The sequence below is a fragment of the Stegostoma tigrinum genome, unplaced genomic scaffold (assembly GCF_030684315.1).
Source record: "Stegostoma tigrinum isolate sSteTig4 unplaced genomic scaffold, sSteTig4.hap1 scaffold_277, whole genome shotgun sequence".
Lineage (NCBI taxonomy): Eukaryota > Metazoa > Chordata > Chondrichthyes > Orectolobiformes > Stegostomatidae > Stegostoma > Stegostoma tigrinum.
In genome coordinates, this window is record NW_026728205.1 from 222,501 (window position 1) to 230,579 (window position 8,079).

The 8,079-nt window shown below is 45.1% G+C and overlaps 1 long non-coding RNA gene across 1 annotated transcript in view; it reads right to left on the reverse strand.

The window, feature by feature from the left end:
- The window catches only part of LOC132208073 (uncharacterized), a 44,739-nt gene extending 41,499 nt beyond the window's left edge, over positions 1 to 3,240 (reverse strand). Inside the window, exon 1 of the long non-coding RNA XR_009444168.1 lies at positions 3,130 to 3,240. This is a non-coding gene — a long non-coding RNA (uncharacterized LOC132208073). The remainder of the gene's footprint in view (positions 1 to 3,129) is intronic.
- Positions 3,241 to 8,079: the final 4,839 nt, after the last annotated feature.

Consider the following 8,079-nt stretch of genomic DNA (forward strand, 5'->3'; position numbering starts at 1 on the left):
ACTATGATCTCTGACTCACTCTCTCGCCCTCTTTGATTTCTGAAATACCCGCCATCCCTACCCTCAGCTACCTGTGCTCATATGCTCGAGGCTTCTCCAATTTTCTGACGTTCCTGCTAATGCTTTAAGATCCTTGCACTGAATGTCAGCAATTTTTTCCAGAAGCCTCAATGACTACTGCCCAGCGGCTCTTCCATCCATATTTATGACTATGAAGTGTTTTGAGAGGTTGGTCATGGGTCACATCAACTCCAGCCTCCCACATTCCCTTCATCCACTGCAATTCACCTGCTAATGCAGCAGAGCCATGGTAGATGCCCTCTCCTTGGCTTTACACACATCTCTGGAATGTCCAGATAACAAGGGCATTTACGTCAAGCTCCTACTTATTGACCACATCTCCACCTTCAACACCCTAATTCCAAACAAAAACATCTCCAAGATTGAGAGTAGGATCAATTTCTTATATTTTTATGCCAATTATATGGCTGAATTAATTCAGTCGATTTAATTTTCAAACAAGTCTAGGTTCCTTTTTATTTTATCAGAGTCCAAATGTAAATTTATTCACATTAAAATTATTTGTTTGTTGAAGCCATCCATCTAAGTTCTTATGACACTTACAAAACATGATGAAGCAAGGACACCCAACATGCTGTCTCTATGATAACACGGGGTCGAGCTGAATGAGCACAGCAGGCCGAGCAGCATCAGAGGAGTCAGAAAGCTGACGTTTTTGGTCTTGATCTTTCGTCAGAAAATGGACGCTAAAGAATCTGAGATAAAAGGTGTCGAGCTGGATGATGCTGCTTGGCTTGTTGTGTTCATCCAGCTCTACACTTTGTTATCTCAGATTCCCCAGCATCGGCAGTTCCCGCTATCTATGTGGGCCTCCTCCTATGTGGGCGCTCCAGTTTCCTCCCACAGTCCAAAGATGTGCAGGCTAGGTGGATTGGCCATGCTAAATTGCCCGTAGTTTTCAGGGGTGTGTGGGTTAGAGGGGGATGGGTCTGGCTGGGATGCTTCAACGGGCGGTGTGGACTTACTGGGCTGAAGGGCCTGTTTCCACGCTGTAGGTAATCTCATCTCTGAGCATGTGCCTCTGTCTCAGTTCTGTCACAATTGCATTGAGACTTACCCTTCGTATTGGCCCTCTAATAATGCGGCACTTCCTCAAGACTGACCATACAGAATTGAGTCGCTGCCTCAGCATTGACCGCTTGACAACGAGCCACTGGTTCTGAATAGAGCTGCAATACCTCAGTCCTGACCCTCCATTCATGGGGGATGCCTTGAATTCTGACACCTGCATAATGAGGCACTGCCTCTGACAGCAATGCACTCCCTCAGTTCTGACCCACTCAGTACTGAAGATCTAACAGTGCTTCAAAAAAATCAGTGTTGATCCTATGAGAATGAGGCAGGCAGTCAGTGCTGACTCTCTGATAGAGCTGCATAAAGCTCATTCCTGATGAGTTAAACATGTGCATACCCTCAATTCTGATACTGAGGCACTGCCTCAGAATGGACCATCTGACAATGATGCAATACCTCAGTTCTGACCCTCTGACAGTTCTGCAACACCTCAATCCGCACCCTTCAATCAGTAGGCACTCCCTCAATTATGAGCCCTTTGTGGGGTCGTTCTGTGGCAATACCTCATTGCTGCAGTGTCAGTGCTGAGAGCGGGCCTTTTCAGTCACTCATCAGTACCTAAGGCACTGGCTAATTGTCAGCAGCTCAGTTCTGAGGCAACGTCTCTTTGACAGAGTGTCAGCACCAAGGCAGACCCTCACTGTAATGGTGTCAGAATTAAAAGATTGTCATTTAGAGGGTCTAAGAAGTGGTGTTTCAGATCAGTCAGAGGGTCTATACTGAGGCATTTCAGATCAGTCAGAGGGTGCCTCATTTTAATGCAGTAAGACTTGACAGAATGCCTCATTGTCAGAGGGTCAGAACCAAATCAGTGCCTCATTATCAGACACAGTCCAAAGAGAGGGCCTTGATGTCAGTCGATCTGTTATAAGGTGATACCTCATTGAAGGATCATTCTTGAGTGTGTGCCGCATTGTTCGTGGGTCAGTACGGAAGGAGTGCCTCAAAACTGAAGAGAGCCACGTAATTAGAGATTTGGTGCTGAGGTCAGTGCCTCATTGTTACACGGTTAGTTCTGAAGCAGGCTCACATTGCTAGAGGGTTAGTTCTGAGTGAGTATATTAGTTGCACACAGTAAATACTGAGTCAGTACCTCAATGCATTGGGTTCAGAGTTGATGGAGTACAACATGATCAGAAGTTCAGTCCTGAACGATTGCAGCTCTGTCAGAGGGTCAGAACTGAGGGGGCAGTGCTTTACTGTCAGTGGATCAGTTCTGACACAGTACCTCATTGCTGGAGGGTCAGATCTGAATGAGTACCACATTATCAGAAGGCCAGTACTCAGTCAGTGCCTCAAACAGAGAGTACCCATGCCAATAAACAGTAAATTAAATCTTAAAACACAGAGGATCCTGCAAACAAACGCTAAAACAGAGAGCCTCCTGGAAATAAACTCAAAAACACAGAATGCTCTGCAAATAAACTCAAAAACGCAGATGGCACTGTAAATAAGACACAGAGCTCATTGTTTTAAAAAAACCCTGAAACAAAGATCCAACTGAAACAAAACCATGAAATGAAGATCCTCCTGTAAATAAATGCTAAAGCCCAGAGCTCACTGGAAATAAATCCTAAACTACACTGCTCACTGTAAATAAACCCGAAAGCAGAGAGCCTTCTGTAAATAAACCTTAGAATACAGCCTTTCTATGTAAACCTTAAATCACAGAGCTCTTTGTAAATAACCCGAAAACACAGGCCTCAATGGAAATAAACTCTAAAACAGAGACCCCCCCCCCCCCCACCCCGCCAGTGTCGAAGCACTGCAACACAGAGCCCCCGGTAAATAAGCCATAAAGCACAGATCTACCCTGTAAATTAAGTCAAAAACATACAGGACAGTGTAAAACACAGAGCCCCCTACAATTGTACACTCAAATACTCAGACCCCTTTAAAATGAACTCGAACACACATCCCCCAGGAAGTAGACAGGAAAAGACAGGGCTGAATAAAGCCGAAAACACAGCGCACCTCTTCATGCACCCGAATACTGAGCCGACCTGTAAACTATCTGTAAGACAGGGCCCTTCACAAATAAACCCTAAAAGACAGAGCTCGCGATAAATAAAGAGCGCCCTGTAAATAAACCCTAAAACACTGAGTAAAAACCCAAAGAACTGCGGATGTTGCAAATCAGAAAACAAATACAAAGTTGCTGCAAAAGCTCAGCAGGTCTGGCAGCATTTGTCAGCGGAAAAACAGAGCTAACCGGTTCCGGTTCGGTGACCCTTCCACAGAACCTCCCTCAGTTCTGCTGGGCTTTTCCAGAAACTTTGTTTTTGTTCCTGATTTGCAGCATCCGCAGTTATTTCAGTTTTCAATTCACCAGGCAGTCAGTAACATCAAATGGTTGTGTATCACATATTTACCAGTCAGACTCAAACACGCCAAACTCGTTCGCTCACGTGGTCTGAGAGAACAAGGTGTCGAGCCGGATGAACACAGCAGGCCAAGCAGCAGGAAGGCTGACGGTTCGGGCCTGGACCCTTCAGAAAAGTGGTCACTTGTTAATCTTGTAATCTTTGCCCCTGAATATCCTGTGGTCTGCCCTGTTTACTCATATCGGTTAGCACTCAACAAGGCTTCCGGAGGCTGGCTGGTGTGTCTTTAGTGATACAGGGCCAATCGCCTTCAAATATCCTTTTGTGTGGTTTTTGTGTGACATTATATCATAAGCCTCTTTACTGTTGCACGAAAGGTCCTCTTGACCGAAGCACCCACAGCGCTCCATGTGACCACTATCGCGCTCTCATTCATTCATAACTTTACTGGCCACTCACTAGGGTCCTCTGTTTACTGTTAGCGCATTTCATTCATTCATTCATAAAATTGCGATCTTGCCATACTTTTCACTAATAAAGGGAGACTATAAATTAAAATGTTCCTTCCACGCATTACTGCCTTTTCACAGTTTGAACTCGTGTTGCTGACAGTGTCCAAACCTGTGTCTACATCAGAGTCAATCCCTGACTATGTGTTAATTTTCTAATCTATTCAGAACAATATCTTCCCATCCATCGTGTCACCCGAAACTATGAATAATTATAATATTAATCAGCCCTCAACAAACGTTTCCCAGGACTTGAATAGCTGGCGGGACATCAAACAAGTTTCTGCTTTACCTGTTTCTCTGTTAGATACTTATTGACTAGGGCCCGCGATCACTTTCAGAAAGTTCCGACTCTCTCTCAACACAGCTCTTCCGTGAAATTGAGCGAGAAGAATGAGAAGGTCGGCAATAGTGAAATCTCAAGTCCCGGCCGCGGTAATCAGGCCACTGACCTTTCTGCTGTCATCAACTGATTGTCAGCCCAATCACATCACATCGGGTTGATAATCTTTCTGGTGTCGTCTAATTTTTAAAAAATAAAAAGGATCCACACCAGTCATTTCCCTATTTCAAATACCTCAGTCCTGTCCCTGTAATAGCCCTCAATCCTGACCCGATTGGCCGTCAGACAACACTGCACGTCTACGGTACTGACCCTCTGACGATGAGGTACTCTCACAATGAGATGTTATTGTATAACATCCCATTGATTTCGATACTTCTACAAATTAAAGTCTTTCATCTGCCTACGCACAGGGATGCAGGCACTGCCCTGAAGCTTCCTGCCCAGCTAGGAATTCAGTGTAAAACTTTTGTAACTCTTTGTCTTCCCACACATCGGTATGCAGACACTGTCTTAAGCTTCCTGACTGAATACAATTAGAATTAAACTGTGTCAAATAGGGTTCGGTGGGGAACATTTGTAAAGGTGTGAAACTTCTAAAGCATGCAATTTCTGTCGCTGACAAAGGGGCCAGGGCACTGAATTTGTGATTTCAAGTTGCCAGTGTGTCTGGCTGGCTGGAACAATCTGTCCGGATAACTACTTGAAATCGCCTCATGCCATCAGCAGCCACTTCAAGAGCAATCGATACTATATCCTGTGAAAATGGGAACTGCAGATGCTGGAGAATCCAAGATAATAAAATGCGAGGCTGGACGAACACAGCAAGTCCAGCAGCATCCTGAGATGTGCTGTGTTCATCCAGCCTCACGTTTTATTATCTTCGGGACTATATCCTGGTCTTTTATGTTCTTGATATAATAATTGTTTGGTATCCTGTCTTTGTCTGTTGTAGTAATTGTTTTATGTATCATGTCATTGTAAAATGTGTAATTATTTTATGTATCATGTATTTTGTAAAGTTTGAAGAGCGGGTCTGTCCGCTGCTCGGGGAGAATTACCTGCGAGACTCTGCGCTCTGTGCCGGGTTAAGTGCTGTGATTCTCCACAGCTTGTACTTGCTTGGTAATAAAAGGATTCGTGTTTTTCTAAACAGGTCAGTGTCTTGTTATTGCAACAAATCCGTGAGGGTCTCCGAAAACGAACATTACTGATTCTCTGACAGTGAGGTCCTCCATCAGTACTGACCCTCTGACAGTGAGGTTCTCCCTCAGTACTGACCCTCTGACAGTGAGGTTCTCCCTCAGTACTGACCCTCTGACAGTGAGGTTCTCCCTTAGTAGTGACCCTCTGACAGTGAGGTACTCCCTCAGTACTGATTCTCTGACAGTGAGGTACTCCCTCAGTACTGACCGTCTGACAGTGAGGTACTCCCTCAGTACTGATTCTCTGACAGTGAGGTACCCCCTCAGTACTGACCCTCTGACAGTGAGGTGCTCTCTCACTCCAGTACTCTCACAGTGCTGCAATAACCATCATCCAATGGTACTCGCTCAAATCTGACTCTTTGACAAAGAGGCCCTGCCTCAGAACTGACTTGCTGACTGAGGTACTAACTCAATCCGACTAATTCGCAGTGCTGCAGTGGGAGCTGTGTTTTTTCATGTTGATTTACAGTGGGCCTTCTGTTTTAGGCTTTATTAACTGGATGTCCTGTGTTTTGGGGTTTGTTTGCAGTCGCCTCTGCGAGTTTATTTGCAGGAGGCTTAGTTGAAGGGAGGATTTGCTGGGGGCACTGTGTTTCAGGATTTATTTACTTGGAGCTCTATGTTTTACACTTTATTTACAGGGACTCTGGCTTTTATGGTTTCTTTTACATTTTATTTCCTGAATGACCCTTCTTAGGATTTATTTAAAGGGGTGTCTGTGCTTGAGAGCATATTTACAGGGTTAACAAGGTGTAGAGCTGGATAAACACAGCAGGCCAAGCAGCAGCAAAGGAGCAGTAAGGCTGGCGTTTTGGGCGAGACCCTTCTTCAGAAATGGTAGGGGGAGGGGGATCTGAAATAAATAGGGAGAGGGGGGAGGCAGACAGAAAATGGATAGAGGAGAAGATTGTTGGAGAGGAGACAGACAAGCCAAAGAGGCAGGGATGGAGCCAGTAAAGGTGAATGCAGGTGGGAGTTAGGGAGGAGATAGGTCAGTCCAGGGAGGATGGACAGGCCAAGGGGGCAGGATGAGGTTAGTAGGTAGGAGATGGGGCTGGGTTTTGAGGTGGGAGGAATGACAGGTTAGGGACCCTGTACCCCACTGGTGTCAATGTGACTTGACAAACTTCAAAATCTCCCCTCCCCTGACCGCATTCCAAAACCAGCCCAGCTGGTCCCTGCCTCCCCAACCTGTCCTTCCTCCCACCTATCCCGTCCTCCCACTTAATTTCTCCTCTATCCGCCTTCTATCGGCCTCTCCTCTCTCCCTATTTATTTCACAACCCCCTTCCCCTCCCCCATTTCTGAAGAAGGCTCTCGGCCCGAAACGTCAGCTTTCCTGCTCCTCTGGTGCTGCTTTTCCTGCTGCGTTCATCCAGCTCTTCACCTTGTGACCACAGTCACAATGATCTTTAATTGTAAACTAATCTGTCATATAATTTGATCTGTTAAGGTTACAATGGTTCCCGTGCCTCCTATGGAATACACAAATGCTCTCCCTCAGCTCTGTCTCTGGGAATGCAAAGCTGCTTTCTTCCACGCTACCCTCAGAGATAACACCAGCTTTAAACCTAAGCCTAGCCTCAGCCCTAATGTTCACACTTGCATAAACATGAAGCCTAGCCTCAGCCCTAAATCTTATTTACTGGGGGCTGTGCGTTTATGGTTATGTACTTTATGTACTTGAGCTCTGTGCTTTAGGTTTTATCTAATGTGGGTTCCGTGTTTAATAAGAACCAAAAGAACTGTGGATGCTGTAAATCAGGAACAAAAACAAAGTTGCTGGAAAAGCTCAGCAGGTCTGGCAGCATCTGTGGAGGAGAAAAACGAGTTAACTTTTCAGGTCCAGCAACCCTTCCTCAGAATGGAAGGGTACCCAGGCTCGAAAAGTTAACTCATTTTACTCCTCCACAGATGCTGCCAGACCTGCTGAGCTTTTCCAGCAACTTTGTTTCTGTGTTTAATAGTTTATTTACAGAAGGTTCTGTGTTCTAGGTTTTATTTACAGGAGGTTCTGTGTTTTCGGGCTTTTTACAAGGCACTCTGTGTTTTAGGAAAATTTACGAGCGGCTCTTTGTTCTGAGTTTCTTTTTTACAGTGATCTCCGTGTCTTCGGGAATATTTACAGTGAGCTCTGATTGAGAGCTTGTTTACAGAGGGCACTGTGTTTTAGGGTTTATTTACAGCTAGCTTTGTGTTAGGGTTTATTTACAGGGAGCTCTCTGATTGAGGGTTTGTCGGTAGTGAGATCTGTGTTTAGGGTTTATTTACAGTGAGATCTGTGTTTTGAGAGTTTATTCACAGGGTTTTCTGTATTTCATGGTTTATTTACAGGGTTTTCTGTGCCTTTGGGTTTGTTTACAGTGATCTGTGTGTTAGGGTTTATTTACAGTGAACTCAGCGTTACAGGGCTTATCTTCAGGGCCCTCTCTATTTTGGGCTGATTTACACGGTACTCTGTGTTTTAGGGCATATTTACCGGAAACTCTGTGTTTTAGGGTGTACATAGATATTCGAGGGTCAGTATGGTGGGAGTGCCA